Source organism: Sapajus apella, unplaced genomic scaffold, assembly GCF_009761245.1.
Source record: "Sapajus apella isolate SASKATOON/1434 unplaced genomic scaffold, GSC_monkey_1.0 scaffold111, whole genome shotgun sequence".
NCBI classification, from domain to species: domain Eukaryota; kingdom Metazoa; phylum Chordata; class Mammalia; order Primates; family Cebidae; genus Sapajus; species Sapajus apella.
Genome location: NW_022437051.1, coordinates 5,765,677 through 5,789,792, shown reverse-complemented (window position 1 = coordinate 5,789,792; position 24,116 = coordinate 5,765,677). Strand labels below are relative to the sequence as shown.

Below are 24,116 nucleotides of genomic sequence, written 5' to 3'. Positions count from 1 at the left end.
ATAGTCCCAGATACTCAGGAGGCTGAGGTGGGAGGATCCCTTGAGGACAGGAGGTTGAACACTGCATGCACTCCAGCCTAACTGACAGCCTGAGACCCTGTCTTCACTCCAAAAAAAGGGTTGGTTACAGAGAAGTATGGTTCAGTTATTTTTTCATAGCTCAAGAGAAAAATTACTAAATATTAAAAGTACGTATCTCTCAGTGGGGCATTAAATTGCTACTTAATCTTCCTTTTTATGCTTATAAAGTGATATTACAAAGTTTCCCCAATGAATAAATACTGCTTTTGCAATCAGAAAAAAAAAACTACAATAAAGGCCCTGGGCTATGCTTTCCCCTGGTTCCTTCTGCCTCCTGACTGACCAGGTGCTTCTCCCTGTGGGTTTGAATGGTATGGTGTGTCCCTCCTCTAAGGAACTGTAAGTAATAAACTCCTCTTTCAAAGGCAGTTGTCTCCTGTCACTTTACCATATCTGACTAAAACAAACCTAAGTATATTTTAAAGCAATCACCCTAATGAAAATATATAATATCTCAAAAAGTTCCCTTGTGCCCTTCTGTAATAAATTTCTATTCCTCACCCATGGCCACAGGCAATCACTGATGCTTTCTGTCACTATAAATTAGTTTTGCTTGTCCTAGAATTGCCTATCATTTCGTATACATCGAACAGTAAATATTCACTTATTATGTGTATCAGTAGATCATTCCTTTCTGTTGCTGAATCATATTCCATTATACGAATACAACACAATTTTTTAATCCATTAACTGATGGCCATTTGAGTTGTTGCCAATTTTTGGTTATCATGAATTAATATAAATACGTGTGTCCAAATTTTTGTATAGATAAATGCTCTAATATCTCTTGGTTAAAAACCCAGGAATGGAATTATTAAGTAGTCTATTAAGCATGGACTAATTAACTTTAGAAGCAACTGCTTGTCTCCATAGTGGTTGTACTGTATTTCATTGATTTTAAAAAACCTACCTCTTCTAAGCAATGATAGAATTTATGTTTCTCAAGAGCAAGAAGACCCAAATACCTTGAGGCCAACTTTAGTTATATAGTATTATGAACACACACACACACACACATACACTACACACACACTACACACATTACACATACACACTACACACATTTAACTTTTATTTTAGGTTCAGGGGTACACATGCAGGTTTGATATATAGGTAAACTCACATCATGGGGGTCTGCTGTACAGATTATTTTGTTACCCAGGCACTAAACCTAGTACCCAATAGTTATTTTTTCTGTTCCTCTCTCTCTTCCCACCCTCCACCTTCCACCTGCCAATAGGCCCCAGCGTGTGTTGTTCCCCTCTTTGTGTCCATGTGTTCTCATCATTTAGTTTCCACTTACAAGTGAGAACATGCAGTATTTAGTTTTCTGTTCCTGCATTAGTTTGCTAAGGATGATGGCTTCCAGCTTCATCCATGTTCCTGTAAAGGCCATGATCTCATTCTTTTTTATGGCTGCGTGGTATTCCATGGTGCATATGCACCACATTTTCTTTATTCAGTCTACCACTGATGAGCATTTTAGGTTGATTCCATGTCTGTCTTTGCTATTGTGAATAGTGCTGCAATGAACATATGTGTGCATATGTCTTTGCAGTAGAATGATTTATATTTCTTTGGGTATGTACCCAGTGATGGGATTGTTGGGTCAAATGGTAGTTCTGTTTTTAGGTCTTTGAGGAATCACCACACTGCTTTCCACAGTGGCTGCACTAATTTACACTCCCATCGACTGTGTATAAGCATTTCCTTTTCTCTGCAACCTTGTTAGGGTCTAACATGTATACACACACAAACATATATATATATATTATATACCATAATATATCATAGAAGCTTATAGTAAATAAATCCTAATAACAGTATCCACCATTTGCTAAATTGTAGTAACAGTATTCTTCATTGGCTCAACTGTAATACTTATTCTTATCTCAATCTGTCCCACATCAGAAACAAATAAAAACAAAATTCTCAAAATGTTACTAAAGATTTAGAGGAGCTAAAACTTAATCCACAAAATACATTTTAATCCACTTAGTAAATTCTTCATGCTTATATTGATATTTGCATTAATACAATGTATCAATGTTTGGCAATCATCTTCCTTCCCTAAATGGCTGCATGCTGCTAATGAGTTTGATTTTTAAAAATCCTTTTCATGTATTTCTTTTCTGAGTCTCACTCTGTCACCCTAGCTGGAGTGCAGTGGCACAATCTTGGCTCACTGCAACTTCCACCTCCTGAGTTCAAGTGATTTTTCTGCCTCAGCCTTTCCAGTAGCAGGGATTACAGGTGCATGCCACCAAATGTGGCTAGTGTTTGTGTTTTTAGTAGAAACGGGGTTTCACCATGTTGGCCAGGCTGGTCTTGAACTCCTGACCTGAAGTGATCTGTCCAACTCGGCCTCCCGAAGTGCTAGGATTACAGGTGTGAGCCACCATGTCCGGCCTCAACACTTACTTCTGAATGTCAGCCATTGAACTAGACTAACCCTCGATTTTCAAGATCATATTCCTGCCAAATTTCAAGTGTGCAATTAATTAAAAACTTGTGGAACTGAGTGGGGAGTTGTATGTTTCTAACTGAAACTTCTTACTGTATGATCTTGAACAAATCATTTAACCTTTTTTTCCCTTTCAGTTTCTGCATCATAGAAAGTAAGAGATAAAATACTTAATTCTTTTTGGATTAAACTGGATACTGTGTGCTGAAAATACTTTGTAAAATATACCGTTCAAAAAACAGTGTATTACATGTTAATAAAGTTCTCCAGAATTCTTTCAAAAGAAAAAAAATGTTTATTATTATCTTTAGCATTCCCCCCCCCCAAAAAAAAGGAAAAAAAGAATGTATTAGAATATACTTAGAAGTCCAAAAAAACATTATTTCCAATTGTATGATCTGACCATTGATTGTTATAAAATGCATGCACATACAGGCACTTGGGTTCCTTAATATGTGCCGCACGTATAACTGAAATAGGTAGGCTGGGAATGTTTAAGAGGGCATTTCTCCCACCTCAGTAAAAATCTATTAGGAAAATATGTTCCAGCCTAGATCTTTATTTTTCCTTGATAGGTTTTCTATTCGTTTACTTCCAACTCGTCTGAGTCTAACTGAAAATTTGTATTTTTAGTTCCCAGGTTCCAGGGTGAAATGTTCTCTCCTTCCTACATCTCTCTAAATGGCTACCTCCAAACTCAAGGCAGCTCCTGCCTCCAAATGTGCTACTGAAAAATACAGAACTATTTTTCAAAGCCATTTGCTCTGCTCTATTTGCCTTAGGTCAGGTCCTCACTGCTTTTTGCCTGTATTAAAATAGCCTCTAAATTGTCTTCCTTCCTCCAGTCCAATCTATTCTCTCTGATGCAACTAGAATAATCTTCCCTTTTTTACTTTGTAATCTAAAAAAATTCAAGTAAACATTTCTATATAGCTTATTATTTTGAAAATGCAGTCATGTCCTCTTCCTCAGAAACATGACTCTCAATTCTTAGAGTTGAGTCTTCTAGCATTGAAACCTCCATTATTGTTAATTACATGCTTATAATTTCACTTGTTTGTTCCATTTTAGGCATTATCTACTGATGTCTCACAATGGAGGATGAAGATTTACTTTCTCTCATCAATAAAAATGTTGGATAATAATTTTTGTGAGTACACAATTCCAGGTTGAAAATTAAAGGCAATGTTCCACTGTATTCTGGTTTCCAATGTCAGTGTGAAGAAATCCAAAGCTGCCATGATTTGTAGTCCTTTGTACATAATTTGTTTTTATTGTGGAAATAATGTTTATAAACATCACAGTGAAGTGTTTCACTCTATTTTCATCTACTTGTCAAGTGTTTGATGAGGCCTCTTAATCAGAAAATTTGTGTATTTCAATTCCTGGGATATTTTCTTCAATTATTTTTTCTAAGATGTCCTCATCTAATTTTCTCTTCTCTCTTTTTTTTTCCTCCTTGAACTCCTATTATTGAAATGTTGAGCTTCCCTGGCTGTTTATGCTTTTTTCCCCTTTACTATGTTTTGTTTTCTATTTATTAATTTTTGCTCTTTTGGGAAAAATTCCTTAACTTTACCTCCCAGTGTTAAGAATGTGTTCCATCTGTGATTTTTAAAATTTGCAGCAATGTCTTATTAATTCTTCCATTAATATACTTTTCCACAACTAAAAGTGACAGATAATTAAGTGTAAGTTTACTTTGATTTGTATAGATTGCTTGGTTGTGTTTTTACAAGGACTGAAGCACTCTTTTTTTAATATATACTTTAAGATCTGAGATACATGTGCAGAACGTGCAGGTCTGTTACAGGTATACACGTGCCATGGTGGTTTGCTGCACCTATTAACCCGTCATCTACATTAGGTATTTATGATTTAAGAAATTATTTTATGTCAAAGTAAAAATTGTCCTAGTCTCTTGAATTTATCTAACATCAGGTCTGAGGGCTTTTCAGATACATCAATGTTAAGTTTCATTATCTAAAGATAACAAGTCCTAGGAAACACTGATTTCCAATATTATCTATAAATGCGATATAGAGACAATACTGCCATAGGGCATTTAAGTCTAGAAAGACCCATGTTTGTGGCAAATTTTAACAAACAGACCTATCCTCTGTTTTCTTATTTATCCAAATGTCTAGGATACAGATGTAAGAAAAACATTTGATTCTTTCTACATCAAGCAGAACATCCTTGGAATTTCTAGCCTGGATTCCCTACGCTAACAGAATGTTCAGAAGGCATTCAGGCCAGTGAAGTTACTATCACAACAAAGATGAGCACAATTCAAAAAAGAAATGCATTATTTGCTAATAACTGATACTTAGTAACAAAATAAAAACCATAAAATAAAGAGGTTGTCATTTACGCTTCCGTAATATAGACAGGTAATGTGAAACTGTTCATTATTTTGTTCTCCCCAGTCAGTCTGACCCGCAGTGCTTCCATCAGTTTAGATTTAACTCATTACTCTTGAAATGATCACATTTCCACCATTTTTACTCTTCTCTATATACAGTGACAAAATCATTTAAACTAAGCAGGTTTACAGAAAAGTGATCTAATTTTCAGATTGTTTGGAATTCCTCCCATTCCTTTTCTCTCTCAAGTCTTATTTGCTGTGAAACACCACAAGTTTTGGTTTCATCCACATAGACCAGTCTGACTGTCAACAAACTATTTCCACATCTTGCCTTTATTCTATCCTAACTGACTCACATTTCTGGTTCCCATTTCTCTCTCAGGTCTGTGGATATTACTAGTGTTTTCCTTCTTTACAGTTTTTGCCTTAAATGAAAATTCCATCGATTAGCATTACAAGGATGATTCAATTTTTACAAACTCAATTCTGCTTCTCTGCTGCACCACTTCATCCATGCTTTACATTTTCTCATGTTCTTGTGGGTGTGAAAACTGCTGCTTAATAAATGATTCTAATAATTTTTCTTCTTCATTAAACATAATTCAAACTTTCTTTTTCCTACTCTAATCACAGATTTACCTTTTCAGTGTCACCCAAACTTTTTTTATTCCATGCCCCTAATGGTTTCTGATACTTATATTATTATAAACTAATTATTTCCAACGCAGAAAAAGCTAAAGAAAAATAAATATGAAAAAGAAATGGGACAAACAGCCAGCAGGTTAGGAGGAAATATTCTGGAATTCTTCTTGCTCTCACTTTTCAAAAAGCATCTATTACTGTATTTTATAATAATGCTGTTGAAACATTTCTGAAAGATGAACACAATATAACTGTGATCGTATTTAGATAACTAATTTATATTACTTAAAGCACATGTATACCATGGCATTTTAGAATTTGAGAAACCTGGGTATTTCTGTATTTTCCAGTAATGAAATATCACCTTATTGAATTTTCAATGAAGAAAAACATCCACAGTCGTAATATTCTAACATGAATAGTATTAGTATTTTGGTGTACTGTCTTCTAATTTCTTTCCTATACTATTTTGTTTGTTTTGGCTTTTGTAATACCTGTAATTATAGTGCACAGATCGTTTTTATTCTGCTTTCAAAATGTAGAGTAGTCCCTTCTTATCCATGGGTGATACATTCCAAGATCCCCAATGGATGTCTAAAGCTGTGGATAGTACCAAACCCTATATATACTGTATCTTTTCCTATATGTATATACCTACGATGAAGTTTAATTTATAAACTAGGCACAGTAAGAATCAACAATAACCAATAATATAATATAACAATTATAACAACATATAATGCTGTATGAATGTGAGCATATATATAACAATATATAAACATTATGTGGATGTGGTCTCTCTCTGTCTCTCTCAAAACATCTTATTGTATTGTATCTCAGGTAACTGAAATGAGAAGAGAAACCACAATGGAGGGGAGATTATTGCATTTATATATTAAGCATTTACTTACATTGCTACATTCTTCAAAAAAATTTTTAAACATTCTGTTTGTATATTAGTTAAAAAAATATAAGTACCAGGCCAAAAAAACAAGTTCAAACAGTAAAAAAAAAAAAGAATAAATTGGAAAATAAGCCTCTTTCTCATTCTATTCCCACAATTCCCCTTCAGAGGCAACAGCTCTTTGAAGCTTTCTGAGTATCCTTTCAGAAATGGTTTTGTGTGGGCAGAAGCTGACATGTAGAAATAAGCTCTGTCCCCTGTCCACATGTCCATACTGAAGCAGATTATACATGCTGCTCTTTTTTCACTTAATATATTTTTGAGAATTTGCTATCTCAGCACTTATCAAGCATCTTCATTCTTTTCAAAGATTTCATAGTATTTTATTATGTAGAGCCATTACTTCTTAACCCACTGGTTGACAGTTAAGACTGTGCTTAGCCTTCTACTCTTACAGAGCTACATACAGTGTGCATCCTTGTATGTACATCTTTGCTAACATGTGGAATATATCTGCAGGAAGTCACAGTAAGAAATTTCTCGGGTGATTTAACACTTTTCTATATTTTGCCAAACTGTCCTTCAAAGAAGTTGCACTTATTCATCCAACAACGCATGAAAGTGCCTCAAAACCACTACTTGCAAAAACTACCATAGGAATTTTTCAGTCAAATACCGCAAAGCTTTAAGGATTCTAACATGCCTACATCATTTTCTCAACTTTAGCTAAATATGCAAACATTGCATTTTGTTGAAATATATAAACCATGAAAACCAAGTTTCCCCTCTCCAGGACTTAGAAGGGTGACTGTTTATGGGAAGTCCCACCAACAAACTGAAACAGGAAAAGGAGTCTGTTGTAAGAGACAGAGCTGCTGCCCAGCATCACCAAAAGGAAGTAGTAGTGCTCATGCAGCAAGACCCCTTCGTTTCTATCAATGTTTTCTTGCTATGAAAATGAAAACAAATTGATTTCCTAATTGAAAAAGTCAAACCAGATAACATAGTAAGAGAAAAAACTGTTACATATTTGAAATAGCAGCCTTTTAAAAATGGTTTTCTTTTTAAAACGTTATATAGTTTTAAGATGATTTTATAGTGTAAAAATCATGCTCCTTTATCCAAGATGAAATGGTGTCTTGACTGAGGTGCTACCAGCTGAGGATATGTGAACTCAATTAACCCAATTTTTAACTTGTCCATACTAAGTGGTTTATTTTAGATGTACACTGCTCCCTAAGTCCTTTAGGGTACAACATGGAAAAACCATAAACAGGCTATAAAGGTCATGACATTAATTTTGCTGTCATTATCATACCTTCAGAAGGCATTCAAACCTAAAAAAGTCTGATCCTCTGGGAAGGAAGGCAAATCTGAAACTAATTACGGTAGTTATTATTGTAATACTATTAAATTAAACATTGTGACCCTAGCTAAATTTATTTTGGTACATTTTGTTAATGAATAAAACTACTCAAATAATACTGTACTGTTGTACACAGTAAAATGGTACATCAGAGGACTAGAACAAAGTAACCACTCAAAAACCTGAATTTTCATTAACCTAGAGCTTAAGTGGAACATTCCATGTATTAAAAAACATCTCTGGACCCTTTGCAGAAAATACTCTATTTGTTACACAGGTTTATTTAACAAGTAAAAACTTCACATGGGTAGAATAACCATTACTATTTATTTAAACCCAAAAGAAAATATAGAGGGAAAATATCTCAGTAGCTTCTTTTTCTGAATAAGTTTTTTTTAAAATATATTTTTTATTGTACTTTAGTTCTGGGGTACATGTGCAGATCATGCAGGATTGTTGCATAGGCATATGCATGGCAATGTGGTTTGCTGCCTCCATCCCCCTGTCACCTATATCTGGCATTTTTCCCCATTTATCCCTCTCCAACCTCCCTATCCACCGCTGTCCCTCCCCTATTCCCCCCACAACAGACCCCAGAGTGTGATGCTCCCCTCCCTGTGTCCATGTGTTCTCATTGTTCAACACCTGCCTATGAGTGAGAACATGTGGTGTTTGATTTTCTGTTCTTGTGTCAGTTTGCTGAGAATTATGGTTTCCAGATTCATCCATGTCCCTACAAAGGACACGAACTCATTGTTTTTTATGGCTGCATAGTATTCCATGGTGTATATGTGCCACATTTTCCTTATCCACTCTATCATCAATGGGCATTTGGGTTGGTTCCAGGTCTTTGCTATTGTAAACAGTGCTGCAGTGAACATATGTGTGCATGTGTCTTTATAATAGAATGATTTATAATCCTTTGGGTATATACCCAGTAATGGGATTGTTGGGTCAAATGGAATTTCTATTTCTAGGTCCTTGAGGAATTGCCACACTGTCTTCCACAATGGTTGAACTAATGTACACTCCATCAACAGTGCAAAAGTGTTCCTATTTCTCCACATCCTCTCCAGCATCTCTTGTCTCCAGACTTTTTAATGATCACTATTCTAACTGGCGTGAGATGGTATCTCAATGTGGCTTTGATTTGCATTTCTCTAATGATCAGTGATGATGAGCGTTTTTTCATGTTTGTTGGCCTCATATATGTGTTCTTTTGAAAAGTGCCTGTTTATGTTCTTTGCCCACTTTTTAATGGGTTTGTTTGTTTTCTTGTAAATCTGTTCATTCTTTGTAGATTCTGGATATTAGCCCTTTGTCAGATGGATAGATAGCAAAAATTTTTTCCCATTCTATTGGTTGCTGGTTCACTCTAATGATTGTTTCTTTTGCTGTCCAGAACCTCTGGAGTTTAATTAGATCCCATTTGTCTATTTTGGCTTTTGTTGCCAATGCTTTTGGTGTTTTAGTCGCGAAGTCCTTGCCTATACCTATGTCCTGAATGGTTTTGCCTAGGTTTTCTTCTAGGGTTTTTATGGTGTTAGGTCTTATATGTTTCAGTCTTTAATCCATCTGGAGTTAATTTTAGTGTAAGGTATCGGGAAGGGGTCTAGTTTCTGCTTTCTGCACATGGCTAGCCAGTTTTCCCAACACCATTTATTAAACAGGGAATCCTTTCCTCATTGCTTGTTTTTGTCAGGTTTGTCAAAGATCAGATGGCTGTAGATGTGTGGCATTGCCTCTGAGGCCTCTGTTCTGTTCCATTGGTCTATATCTCTGTTTTGGTACCAGTATCATGCTGTTTTGATTACTATAGTCTTGTAGTATAGTTTGAGTCAGGTAGCATGATACCTCCAGCTGTGTTCTTTTTGCTTAGGATTGTCTTGGCTATGTGGGCTCTCTTTTGGTTCCATATGAAGTTTAAGGTCATTTTTTTCCAGTTCTGTGAAGAGGGCCATAAGTAGCTTGATGGGGATAGCGATGAATCTATAAATTACTTTAGGCAGTATGACCATTTTCACAATTTTGATTCTTCCTAACCATGAGGATGGAATGTTTTTCCATCTGTTTGTGTCCCCTGTTATTTCCTTGAGCAGTGGTTTGTAGTTCTCCTTGAAGAAGTCCTTCACATCCTTTCTTAGTTGTACTCCTAGGTATTTTATTCTCTTTGTAGCAATTTTGAATGGGAGTTTGCTCTTGATTTGGCCCTCTTTTAGTCTGTTATTGGGGTATGGGAATGTTTGTGTTTTTTGCACATTGATTTTATATCCTGAGACTTTGCTGAAGTTGTTTATCAGTTTCAGGAGGCTTTGGGCTGAGACAATGGGGTTTTCTAAATATACAATCATGTCGTCTGCAAATAGAGACAATTTGACTTCCTCCTTTCCTAAATGAATACCCTGTATTTCTTTTTCTTGCCTAACTGCTCTGCCTAGAACTTCCAATACTATATTGAATAGGAGTGGTGAGAGAGGGCATCCTTGTCTAGTGCCAGATTTCAAAGGGAATGCTTCCAGTTTTTGCCCATTCAGTATGATATTGGCTATAGGTCTGTCATAAACAGCTTTTATTATTTTGAGATATATTCCATTGATACCTAGTTTTTTGAGAGTTTTTAGCATAAAGCACTGCTGAATTTTGTCGAAGGCCTTTTTTGCATCTATTGATGCAATTTTGTCGAAGACTTGTGTATGTTGAACTAGCCTTGCATCTCCGGGATGAACATGCCTAATCTTGTCTGAGTACGTTTTTAAGAATCAAACTGCTTTAGGTGTTTGGAGGACAAGACAGTCCAGAGGCAAAAACTAAGCTTAATAATTTCATTCCAGTTCAGGTTCCTACCACCTTACCAACACCTGGCCTGAGCACCATGTAGGAGAGGAAGCCGCAGACCCAGCACCTAGGAAGTATTTCATGTATGTGTTCTCTAGTGCCTTAAAACCAGAATCACAGTCACACAGACTCTGGTGGGCTCATTTTAATCCTTGCAAATGCTGGAGGACAGCGATGGCTGCTGAGGATAGTGAATGAGTCTGGGCGGGTAGGGAAGCAAAATTAGGCAAGGAGAAGAACTATCGACATCTGTGTAGGACTAATGAGCAAGAGAAAGAAGAGTAAGTAGCAATCACAAAAGAATGAAAAAGGAAGAAAAAAGGAACAATGACAACATTATTATACAAGAAGATGTAGCATTTGAAGAAAAGTCACTTAAATTCCAGTTTCTTTAAATATCTCAGAAGATACAGAAAACCACTCAAACACTAGTTCATATACTCTTGCAGTTGGAAAAGATACTTATAGTATGTTTTTGTACACTGATGATACTCTTGATAGTCAATAACTACTAATTGGTATAAGCGGCCATGCTGCTGGTCAACTACAATAGTTTATTAAAATTTAGGTTGAGATAAAAGTTAAATATTTGAAGAACATCTTTATTTCTCTAAATTTGAAAGTGAACCTTAGAACAAAAATGTCTAATTTGTCCCTGTTTAGAGGTATTAGCTGACTATGAGGAATTACCACATAGGAAAGGTGAGAATAAGAATGTAGAAGGCCCTAAAGGACCATCTTTTTCCTGCAAGGATCTGTTAAATGGTTTAATTGTGGATATTCAAGGCTTCCAATTAAAGGATACAACTAGGAGTGCTTTCTTCTTCCTTTGTTTTCCTATATTTGACCATGTTCCCACAGTCTATCTCTAGATCCACACCTCAAACTGCATTTCGCACTTCAAATGTGTACATTTTCACAGTCGCTGATGGAACAACACTTCAAGTTAGGGCATGCTGGTGCCGCCTCACCAGCCAAGAGTTCACTTTTGGGAGGTAGCCATCTTTGTCTTTGCAAAAGTTATTGTATAATTATTTAAATATTTCATTACATTTTGTTCTTATTTTAGAAAAATTAATTTGGGTGTTTGGAGATGAAATGATTAAAAGTAAATGTGACGGAGATGATACCACAAACATGGACAGCAAAGGTAAAAATAGATAAACTGGACTACATCAAAGTTTAAAACTTCCTTGTATCAATGAATACAATCAACAGAGTGAAAGGGCAACTTATAGAATGGAAGAAAATATTTGCAAATAATTATCTGACAAGTGATTAACATTCAGAATATACAAAGAACTCTTAGGACTCAACAAAAACCAAATAACCCAACTTAAACATAAGCGAAGGATTTATATAGACATTTCTCTAAAGATGAGGTACAAGTGGCCAACAAGCATATTAAAAGATGTACAACACCACTAATTAGAAAAATGCAAATCAAAATCACAATGAGATATCACCTCACACTCATTAGGATGGCTACTATTAAAAAAAAACTCAGAAAATAACAAATGTTGGTGAGGATATGGAGAAACTGAAACTCGTTTACCAATGGAAATGTAAAATGGTACAGAAACTATGGAATACTGTACAGCAGTACCTCAAAAATTTAAAAATAGAATTATCATATGGTCTAGGAATTCCGCATCAGTGTGAATATCAAAAAGAACTGAAAGCAAGATCTCAAAGAGACATATGCACATCCTTGCTCATAGCAGCATTTTTCATGGTAGCCAAGAGGTGAAGCAACTCAACTGCCCAGTGACAGATAAATGGATAAACAAAATGTGATATATACATACAACAGAATATTACTCAACTTTAAAAAGAAAGGAAGTTCTGACACATGCTCAATATGCGTGAACCTTGAGGAGACTGTGTTAAATCAAACAGCCAGTCAGAAAAGGGCAAAGATTGTATGATTCTGCATATATCAGGTATGTAAAGTAATGAAATTCAAAGACAGCAGAATGGTGGCTTCTAGGGGCTAGAGGGATGTGGTGGGGGGGGAGGGATGGGCAGGAAGAGAAGAAACCAGTGAGAAATAGAGAGCTGTTTGAAGGGTACACGGTTCCAGTTTTACAAGATGAAAAATTCTAGAGTTTGGCTGCACAACAATGTGAATGTAATTAACACTACTGAACTGCATACTTAAAAAGGGTTAAGAAGGTAAATTTTATGTTATGTGTTTTTTACCATAATAAAAGTAAATGTGATCATAGTAGTGATATGAAGAACAGGTCTTGTAAACAATAAACATTTAGGCAAAAATGGCAATCAGGATATTTTATGTGGCAAGTCTTTAACTTTACAGGATGCATACTTGACTTAAGCCAGGCATGTGCTGAATTGCAAAGAAAAATGATAAAACTAAAGAATATTTACAAAGTATACAATATTTATACTAGACATGCATCTATGTCAGAAAGAATGACATATTCTTTTTCAATTGTATAATGTTTTACCAGTTCTCTGGGACAGGAATATCTTCTTAACATATGTCTTTTTGTTTATTTTACTTTTACACACTGTATATCTGGATAGTTTTTGAAAAACATATCTTACACAAAAGTAAATACTGCCTATAAAAAGGAAGTACTAGCCTAGGGCTCTTCAGACCATAAGATATCAAGACAGCCACTCTGAAGATTGGATCTGGTTAATTTCTTTCTATATTTCCTCCAACACTATCCCCCCACGTTCTCTGGTGAGTTTATCAGAAAGGCAGGGGGTTTCCAGGTAATCTTGTTCATAAGGCTACCTTAGTATTAGCTTCTGATGAAAGATCCAGTGTTATAGAACAAGTCTTTCAATGAATACCATCTTCTCAGCTCCAGATTCGTCCCGGCAGAGTAGATTCCCTACCCGCCTTAAATCTATCACCACCCAGCCACCTCTACTCCCCAGGCTCTTGCATTAACAGTCTAGCTGAGAATGGCAAGTTAGCCCAGTGGTTCCAGATTACAATCATCAGATGAAAATACAGCAACACGGAGATGAGCAGTAAAGCCCTAAATTAGCTTTGAGATTAAAGCAGCAAGGTCATTTCCTCCTGGGCTCTTCATGACCCGGGTATGTACTCTCAACACTGACAGTGAGACAAGCAGACATGGATGAGGACATGTAGGGGCAGTGCTCTGCAGCATACAGGGCCTTGTGGGGTTGCTCCTGAAACAGTTACTTTAAGGATCTAAACTGCTGACAGATTTCTCACCTCTAGACTGTATCCTCTAACAACAATCACACAGCATTAAACTTGAAACGGAAATACAACGTATGGGAAATCAGTTATCATTCTGGTATACAATCTTAAATGCAATTAAGTATGATATTAAATATAATATTACAAAATCAATTGGATGCTGCTATAAATTCACTGAACATTTGGTTTCCCATGAGTGGTTAGTTTGAGGGGTTAATTTTAGCGTAAGTAAAGGCATATAAAAATAACAGGATGATTTCAAGAGGTAAAAAATTGCTAAGGGTGGTAGCATCTAGAAAAGGAAGAATTGGAAAGAAAAATGACTTTCTACTGTATACTTTTTTTGTAAAACTTTTGAATTTAAGAATATAACTTAAAACAGCAGTATCAACAATAAGAACAAGAATAAAGTAGATCTAGGGAGACAGGTGGTTCTCAGTCAACACTGCCAGGGGAAGATGTCCATAACATCATCTTAAGTGAATTAAGCTGTGGACAGTAAGTATACTCTGATCTCATTTGCCTTTAAAGGAAAAAAAAAGTTGTGTTCTCACAGAGAGACATCAAATTACCAACAGCGGTTACTTTTGGGGCTTAACTTGGTGGCACTTCCACCTTTAATTGGATATATACATGTATGTGTGTGCATTTATGTACACATATATAACTATATTGTATATATTCAACTATATAATATGTATGTAACTACATAACCATCTATTTTTATGCTAAAAAATAACCGTTCTAAAAGGGGGGAACGTCTAGTTAGAATCCACTTTAAAAACATATTTCTGTTTATGAAGAACAGATATCTTGATTTTCAAGTAGTGCTTTTTTCACTTTTTGTATTTTCCGCATTCCAATTTCATGGTACCATTAACTCAATACATACAAAATCAAATGTGTAAAGTGCATCCATCAATCATCCAATATGGCAATTTAGTAGGTTGTGTCTGTATCAATAAGAGGGACACCATATATAATTTCTTAACATTTTCATTCAATACTTTTTCTAAACTAAAAATAACTTCAACTTAGTAACAGATCTTTAGTTAAGGATGAATTCTCAAAATCAGCATAAATAAAAAAAAATCCAAAGAATAATCTCTGCTTTCTTCAGATTAGTTAAGGTCCTGTTATTCTATATTCTCTTTGCACAATTTAATTCTCCTTTCCCAACACTCACCATACTTATATTAGCTTAACATCTAGCTTCCTCACCTCTGAAAACTCTACAAGGGCAGAGTGCAAGTCTGTCACATTATTAGCTTCAGGACCTTGGACGGAAGTCTTTCAAAAATATTTGATGAATTAACTTTGAATGATATAAATCTTTAAAAAAAAAAAAAGGAGTTACAAGCTTTTGCAGATATTCAAGGGAGAGAATATGCTAAATAAAGATTATATAACTAACCAAAGAAAAAGGATCCACATCACAGTTAAAAACAGCACACAGACAGAATAAAAGGTTGTTTGCCTAAATGATTGCTATGACAGAATTCAAGCACATGCTCTCCAAGTACAGCTGCTAAAAGCCTCCAGAGTTTGTCTACCTTATAAATATCAGGCTTTCCGTCACAAAAGCAAAGGCTTTAAAGAAATAACTACAGGTAACTTCCAAAATGGGATTATAATACTATACTCTTCAGGTACATTATCATTGAAAAATTCATCTTATTAATGGGTTGTTTCAGAATTCATTACATTTCAATAATCTTTTTAAAAAGAAATAAGGAATAGCAAATGTATTGAACGTACTCCACCAAAATGGCCCAAACAGCAAAGAAAACCACCCCTACCAATAACCATAACTGAATTAACCTCTTAATTTCCAGGTGGGAGTTAGAGAGCTATTTTATTGGTATAACAGTAGCAGTAACTAACATTTATTTTGAGATTACTAAGGCCCCAAACAGTGTTCTAGGCATTTTCAATATGTGCTAATTTATTTAATTCTCACCACAGCCTTGGGATGGATGTTTTATGACCCCCATTTTACATACAAGAAAATTCAGGCACAGAGAAGTTAAGCAACTTATTTAAGCTCACCAGCCAGTAAAATGTGGAGCTGAGGTTTGAAGACAGGTACTGGGTTCTGTCCTCAGTATTCTCAGAAATTAAAATGCACAACAGAGTAAGTACACATAGAAAACAATGATAGTTAATGCTCATCAAGAGCTAATCTTTAGATTGTCTATACTCCAGAAAGAAAAATGGAAACTTGATTTAAACAGATGTGAACGTCAGTGCTCTCATGGAAAAATTAGGAACAGTAGTCCATGATTCCTTCCTGTGTATGTTGCTTCATGAGAACAAATGTTAGTGAAAATACCCCAGGAGAAAAATGCAAAAGGCAGGTCACTATGATTTTCTCTAAATGACTGTCCTGATTCTCCTAATACAATTTGCCTCCAGCTTTGCTGTATTTGGCATTTATAGATTTATAATATTTGCCCATTACTGATATATTAGCAATAAACACCAATAATCAGGAAGTTGCCTTTCTTGTAACAGTTATAACTGAAATCACAACCCATTTGCACACTCTTTTCCTCATAAGGCCTTTACTGGTCAGTTGGTTCTGTGTGCTGGCATCCAAAATGCAAGTAGATGCCTAGTAACTAACTCTTCAGGGATCATATGAAAACATTTTTAGAAAAAATTAAAATTTATTTCAGTGTAGTGTTAAATTGCTAATGTGGCTTTTAGAAGTTATAAGAAAACACCATCACTTCCACATAACTGGAGAATAAAAGCATCACCAAAGAACTTGGCATTTTAAGACTTTGGCTGGCCAAGGAAATAAGAAATTGCTAAAACTAAGTTCAGTCCAGATATTTCTCATTGGAAGTTAGTTACCTGCCAGAAAATTATTCAGAGTCTATTTTCATTACTTACATAAAAATGAAGACACTCACATGACAGATGATCCCTACAGCACTGGGCGAAGATCAGCAAGGCCAAACACATTAGAAGAAGACACAGGAGACAGACTAGGACAACAGAGACTCCAGAGCAAGATTCATCTGGCAAATCAAAAAAACTGTCTGATTTTCCAAAATTTGTACTCTCCCCAAATATTTGCTATCAGCAAATCCCCTAATTCTGTAGTATACATGACTGCCTTGGTAAGAAGAGGTACGTGCCAATAGAAAATAATCCATTCATTTTACTTCAACTTGTTCATAACAAAGTGTATCATGAAGGAAAATCTCTGGCTTAGAAATAGCCCTCCAAATCATTCACTTTCCAAAGTCCAGTGGCTGGGAGCCATGCCTTACACCTCTGTCCCTTGCTTCCCTATCTCGGCTTTCACCAAATAGTGTCCATTTTATCTTCTAAAAAGGCTTTGGATGTGTCCCCTTTTCCTTGTTTCCACTGCCAACCGTCCGGTGCAAGTTGCTCTATCAGTCCTTGCCTAGACCATGAGTACTCTTCACTGGTCCCTCCCACTTCCACTCCTGCCCCTTTTCTAACTGACACAGCTACAGTGACATTTTCAAAACACAAATTAGAATGTGTCTCCCCAGACTGAAAAGCTTCCAAAGTGGTAACACACTGACGAGGTTTTGCAGTCAGGTCTGGACCTTCTCGGCCCCATCATTTTCTTTGTCTCAGCCACGCTGACCTTCCTGCCATTTCCTGAACACCCTGTGACTCTCTGGACAGTCTTTACACATGCTGCCCACCCCCACCCCCTTCCTGTAATCCCTCTTTTCTAATGCCATTTTTGCCTTGATAACTTGGATTCATCCTTCGGATCTCAAGGCAAAATCATCTCCTTAAGATAACTGTCGCTGACCTAGGTTCAAATACCCCTGTTAATAGTCTTAGTGGCCCCCGTATCTCTCCCTGGTGGTACTTACCACCATTGTAATGCCTCATGCTCCCAACAGACAAGAAGCTCTAGAGGGTAGGGTTCACATCCCTTTGTGTTCATATGGTACTAAGCATTTGGTACAGTAACAGACCACACAGGAGGAGCTATTTGTGATATACTTCCCAAACTGTAATATTTACCCCTTTACATTGTTACATATAGGAATAGAATAGGTTTTCAATATAAATACAGGCTGGGTCTTAGAATAACTCTATGTTTAACCTTTTGAGGATTTTCCAGATTGTTTTTCAGAGAAGTTTTCCATTTACATTCCCACCAGTAATGTATGGGGTTTCCAATGTCAACATATCCTAATACTTGTTTTTGTCCATTTTTAAATTATAGCCATCCCAAAACGCATGAAGTGGTATCCCATTGTGGCTATTCCCTAATGACTAACAATGCTGAGTATCTTTTCATGTGCTCATTGGCAATTTGCAGATCTTCTTTGGAAAAATGTCTATTCAATTTCTTTGACCAGTTTTAATTGGGTTTTTATTGTTGAGTTGTAAGGGTTCTTTATATATGCTGCATACAAGTTCCTTATCAGATACATGATTTGCAAATATTTTCTCCCATTCTGTGGGCAGTCTTTTCACTTTCTTGATGGTAACCTTTGAAATACAAAAGTTTTTAATTTTAGTGTAGTCTAACTTACATAGTTTTCTTTTGTTTCTTATACTTCGGGTATCAATCTAAGAAAACCACTGCCTAACACAAGATTTCAGTCTATGTTTTCCTCTAAGAGTTTTATATTGTTTTTACCTTTTACATTTAGGTCTTTGAACCCTTTTGAAAAAGTTAATTTTTACATACTTTGTAAGGATATCTGGCTGTCCCAAGACTGCTGGCTGAAAAGATTATGGAATTGTCTTGGTACGCTTTTTGAATATCAGTGTACCTATGGATGAAACAGTTTACGTTTAGACCCTTAATTCTATTCCATTGATCTGTATGTCTATCCTTATGCCAGTACCACACTGCTAATTATTATAGCTTTGTAATAAGTCTTGAAATTGAGAATGGGGAGTTTTCTAATTTTGCTTTTCTTTTTCAATACTACTTTGGCTATTATGGATTCCTTGCATTTCCATATGAATTTTAGGGTCAGCTTGTCAATTTCCACAAAAGGGGCAGCTGAAATTATCATAGAGACTGCACTGAAACTAAAAGAATTTGGGGTGTATTACCATTCTAACAATGTGAGTTTTCTAATTCAAAAACACAGATGTCTTTCCACTTATTAGGTCTTTAACTTTTCACAATATTTTTTAGTTTTTGGAGTGCAAGTCTTGCACTTCTTTTGCTTATTATGTAAATCCTTATTTCTGAGTATTCTATTTGATGCTACTGCAAATGTAATTGTTTTCTTAATTTTTCAGCTTTATTTCTTAATTTCCATAATGTCCATTAGTAATGTATATAAATACAATTGATCTTTATACTGATCTTATATTTTTTGACCTTGCTGAATTCACTTATTAGTTCTAATAGTTTTTTAGTGAATTCCTTAAGATTTTTTTTTACATATATGATGTCATCTACAAATAGAGAACATTTTACTTCTGCCTTTCCAATCTGGATGCTTTTCCTTTTCTTACCTAACTATCCTGCTTAGAACCTCCAGTATAATATTAAATAGAGACAGTAAGATAACACATTCTTGTTTTGTTCCTGATCTTAGAGGGCAAGCTTTCAGTTTTCCATCATTAAGTATGATGTTAGCTGTGTAGTTTTTGTAGATTCTCTTTATCAAGGTGAGGAAGTTCTCTTCTATTTCTAGTTTGTTGAGTATTTGTCTGATAAAAGGGACTTAGATTTTGTCAAATGCTTTTTCTGTGTCTATTAAGATATTCATGTGACTTCTGTTCTCTATTCCATTAATGTGATGTCAACACTGATTTTCGTATGTCAAACCAATCTTGCATTCCTGACATATATCCCATTTGGTCTTGGTTTTAATGCTTTTCATATGCACTAGATTTAATTTTCCAGTAGTTGAGAATTTTTACATCACAACTATAGACCAAAGATATTCATCTATAGTTTTCTTGTGTTGTTGTTGTCTTGTCCATTTTATCAGGGTAATACACTGGCTCTACAGAATCAGTCAGGAAGTATTCTCTCCTCCTGTATTTTTTGGAGAAGTCTGTGAAGGATTGGTGTTAATTATTTTCAAAATTTTTGGTAGAATTCACACTGAGGACATTTGGGCCTGGGTTTTTGTGTGTGTGAGAGGAGAAATTTTTAAAACTGTAATTCAATAACTTAACTTCTTACAGGTTCAGGTTTTCTCTGTCGTCTTGACTCCATTTTGGTAGTTTTTGTCTTTCTGGAATTTATCCCTTTCATCTAATTATTCTGAGTATTCCTTTAAAACCTTTTTTTATATTTCTATAGAGTCAGTAGTGATAACCCCTCTTTCATTGCTAATTTTAGTACTTGATTGTTCTTTTTTTCTGGTTAGTCTAGCTAAAGGTTCATCAATTTTGCTAATCTTTCAAAGAACCAACTTTTGCTTTTATTGATTTTCTCTATTGGTTTTTATTCTTTATTTCATTTATTTGCCCTTTCATCTTTATTATGTTCTTTCTTCTGGTTGTTTAGGTTTAGTTTGCTTTTCTTTTTCTAGTTCTTCTTTTTTTTTTTTAAGATGGAGTTTCGCTCTTGTTACCCAGGCTAGAGTGCAATGGCGCGATCTCGGCTCACCGCAATCTCCGCCTCCTGGGTTCAGGCAATTTTCCTGCCTCAGCCTCCTGAGTAGCTGGGATTATAGGCACGCACCACCATGCCCAGCTAATTTTTTGTATTTTTAGTAGAGACGGGGTTTCACCATGTTGACCAGGATGGTCTCGATCTCTTGACCTCGTGATCCACCCGCCTCGGCCTCCCAAAGTGCTGGGATTACAGGCTTGAGCCATCGCGCCCGGCCCTTTTTCTAGTTCTTAAGATGAAAAGTTGGGTTATCAATTTGAGAGCTTTCTTTTTTGTTGTTTTTTAAATAAGCATTTATATCTATAAACTTCTCTCTAAACACTGCTTTTTTAAGTTGCAGTCCATAAATTTTGGTATGTAGTACTTTAATTTATCTCAAGTTATTTTCTAATTTTCCTTGTGATTTCTTCTTTGACTCTGATTATTTAGAAGTATCTTATTTAATTTCCACATATTTGTGCATTTCCCAAATTAGGAGTAGATCATTTAATTTCCACATATTTGTGCATTTCCCAAATTAGGAGTATATCATTTAATTTCCACATATTTGTGCATTTCCCAAATTAGGAGTATATCATTTAATTTCAACATATTCATTCATTTCCCAAATTTCCCTTTGTTACTTAGTTCTAATTGTATTCTATAGTGGTCAAGAACATACTTTTTCTATCTGAAATGATACAAAAAGGACTGAAATATCCTTTTTACATGTATTGAGGCTAATTTTATGTCCTAATGATCTATCCTGAAGAGTGTTCCATATGCACTTAAATGTGTGTTCTGTTCTGTAAGAGGAGTATTCTACAGATGTCGTTAGGTCTATATGGCTTATAGTGGTGGATCTGGGAATCGAGCCCAAGCTATTCTGGCGTTTTCAAGAGGGTGCTTGCTTACCTTTTCGAGGGCTCAGCATGCTATTTAATATCATCCTAATGGTAAGAGGCATGCACAGTAAATGCTCACTTTGGATTTGCTCTTAAACACATCTATTCTGAAGAACTCCAAGGAGAGTAAAGTAGGAAATGAAATCAGCTGTTTTATCTTTCCTGACTAATTTCATGGGCATGTTCTAAATACATGACTACTATGTACTCTGCAAATAAAAATATATACAAGTGCACAGAGAAAATAAATCATGTTATTTCAAACTACTGAAATTTGGTCTGCACAAGCACTTTCTGAAAGAAATATTATGACTTGGTACAGAAGAAATGAATTTTATGATTAAGAAACTTCTCTTACAAAATAAACTCTGTGAAGCAGTATCCAATGCAGTTGATTTAAGACAGTCCTTGTGAGGCAAATCTGGAAATTAAGACAACTACATCAATATGCAAAAATTATTTAACAAAATACCTTTTTCTATTCTTGCACAAAGTTTGTGGTTAATTCCATCAAACTGTTCAGAAGATGAGATGTGCATACTCTCTTCACCACACCTAAAAGAGAAAACTGGAATTTTAAACTTTTAAGAGAAAACTACAAAACAGTATTAATAACATATCATTAAGGCCACATCTACATTTTTTGAAAAAAAAAAAAAAAAAAAAAAAAAAAAAAAACAATATTTAGGATCTTATGCAAAATTCACAAAGGTATTTACCTTATTGTACTGTATAATATGAAAGTTTGCCAATTTAGTCAAGTACTAAGATTTTTAAAAAAAAATATATATATATATGACTATGACTTAAATACTATTGAATTATATGAAGTTACAAAACCAAAGAAATGCTTTACTTTTGTTTCTGATTATTATAATCAGCACTCAGCACCTTCACACATATTCTCCATAAGCTTCTACTATGGAATCATGGCTATTTGAACTTGGACAATAGGAAAATTACAAGACCCTCCAAATACATCAAAACTTTCTGATTGAATAAAACACAGAACTCCTGGTTCTCATCGGAGATTTTACCGTCTAAAATATAGAACCCAATATCCAAAATTAGTGCCAGAAATAATAAATCTCAGGAAATAACTTTTTAATTTTCTTTTCCTACTCACTCGTCTTCATCTTCATCCTAAACAGCTACCTTTGTATCATATTGCCTCTTGATGAAAGTAACAAAAGCATTTTGCTTTATAATACTGCATGGTGAATCATTTTCAAACTTGTGAGGGACAGTAGTCATGACAGAAGGGTGCTCCTATCCCAAATTCATGACACTAACTATATGATCTAATTAAATCAGAAAAAGTTGAGTGCGGCAAAGGTGTTTTAGAAGCAGTTGTGGCTTACCCAGTCATATGGCAACCCCTGAATGTAAAAATATTCTTTCAAGCTGGTATGCTATGCCTTCTTCCAATTTTGATGACCATATCACAACATATCAATACAAGCAGCGTACATGTAGTGAAGCAAAGAGACTTTTGAACTATCCTCACAACTAACGTAAAGGTCATGGCAGGTAAATATATTCTTTCCACAGTTTGTCTAGCTAGATCTTCTTTCACATTAGTTCCTGAGGACTGAGGCTCCCTAGGTTCAACTGGGCACTTCTTGAAAAGAAAGTTCCTGAAGCTCTCTGCCCTTGTCCAGGAAAGGTTGGCTGCAGAAAGACTTCAGGTTTTCCTAGGGTGCTAGAGCACAATTACTTTGTGTGGCAGTGGGGAAGAAGATTCACCTGAGACTTTAGGTACAGGGGAGAGAAAAGACCATATGTAAAGTGATCACAGATTAGGGGAAGCAAGGTACCCTGAGAAAGATGGAGAACATTAGGGTTGATGATGGCAGTAACAGACAGGTGCTTAGAAACAGAAAAGAGTACTATGTTTCAGCAAATGCTTACATTCCTCCTTCCTACAGTCCTCCAGTCTGTATCCAGAAGAATGTGGCAATCACAGAACATCTTTTCCTCCACTCGCAGGATAAGCTTCCTATAGCCATAGATGGACAAGGAGGCAAAGATACAGTAGAAAAAAATGCCAACACTTCAAAACCTGACTGGAGCAGAAAACAATCTAGTCAATATGAAGAGAGTCTGAGCAGGGGCTTGGTAGCATGAAGAACAGAGACATCATCTTGCAAAGGGGCAGAAAGCAACTTTATATATTGGTATTGATATACCATGCTCTTTGGAGAACCACTGCTTTAGATAAATCTTTATTTGTATATTGGCCAAAAAAAAAAAAAAAGCCACCTATGTTTTGAGAAATTTATCATCATTTTACCTATGGTAAAAATAAAATATTTCTTAGTATGTTCTTTAGAATTTTTGTGTAAGCATTCTGTTGTTCCTAAGCCAATCTAAATTAATAGTCAAAATTAAAGCTATCATATTAAATGTATCTTTTTTACAAAAAATCAAAACTAAAATTTCATATTTTCTGGAATAAAAACATCCCGAAGAGTCACTATAAAATGCATCAAAACCTTAAGAGTATGGTAGTTCAAGCAAACATATTTTCATAACTTAAAAAATATGAAAAATACATATAATGTTTCATTCATGATTCACCCTTCTCAGTTACATTAAATAAATAAAACTTTTAATTGGGTAAGGGAAAAAAATCACTCTCTTGGCACGTTAAAAAGAAAATGGAGATCATTATAATTTCAAATGGAGATCTACTTAGTAAGTTTACAAAAAAATATAAAGTAAAAAAATCCCTTGGCCAAATAAAATGTACCTGCAGTACCAGCAGAG

At 35.3% G+C, this 24,116-nt stretch overlaps 1 protein-coding gene across 11 annotated transcripts in view; it reads right to left on the bottom strand.

Moving 5' to 3' along the window:
- The window catches only part of ZNF438 (zinc finger protein 438), a 114,938-nt gene that overhangs the window by 36,934 nt on the left and 53,888 nt on the right, over positions 1–24,116 (bottom strand). For 5 of the 11 annotated variants that reach the window (XM_032259727.1, XM_032259726.1, XM_032259722.1 and 2 more), the window contains 2 exons: positions 23,259–23,346; positions 21,820–21,902 (listed from right to left, as the gene is read on the bottom strand). The exons of 1 other annotated variant lie outside the window; for it this stretch is intronic. The gene's annotated coding sequence lies outside the window, so the exon portion shown is untranslated. Of the gene's footprint in view, positions 1–15,917; positions 18,316–21,819; positions 21,903–23,258; positions 23,347–24,116 lie in introns of those variants that run through there. 5 more of the 11 variants (XM_032259724.1, XM_032259721.1, XM_032259720.1 and 2 more) reach the window with 2 other exon arrangements.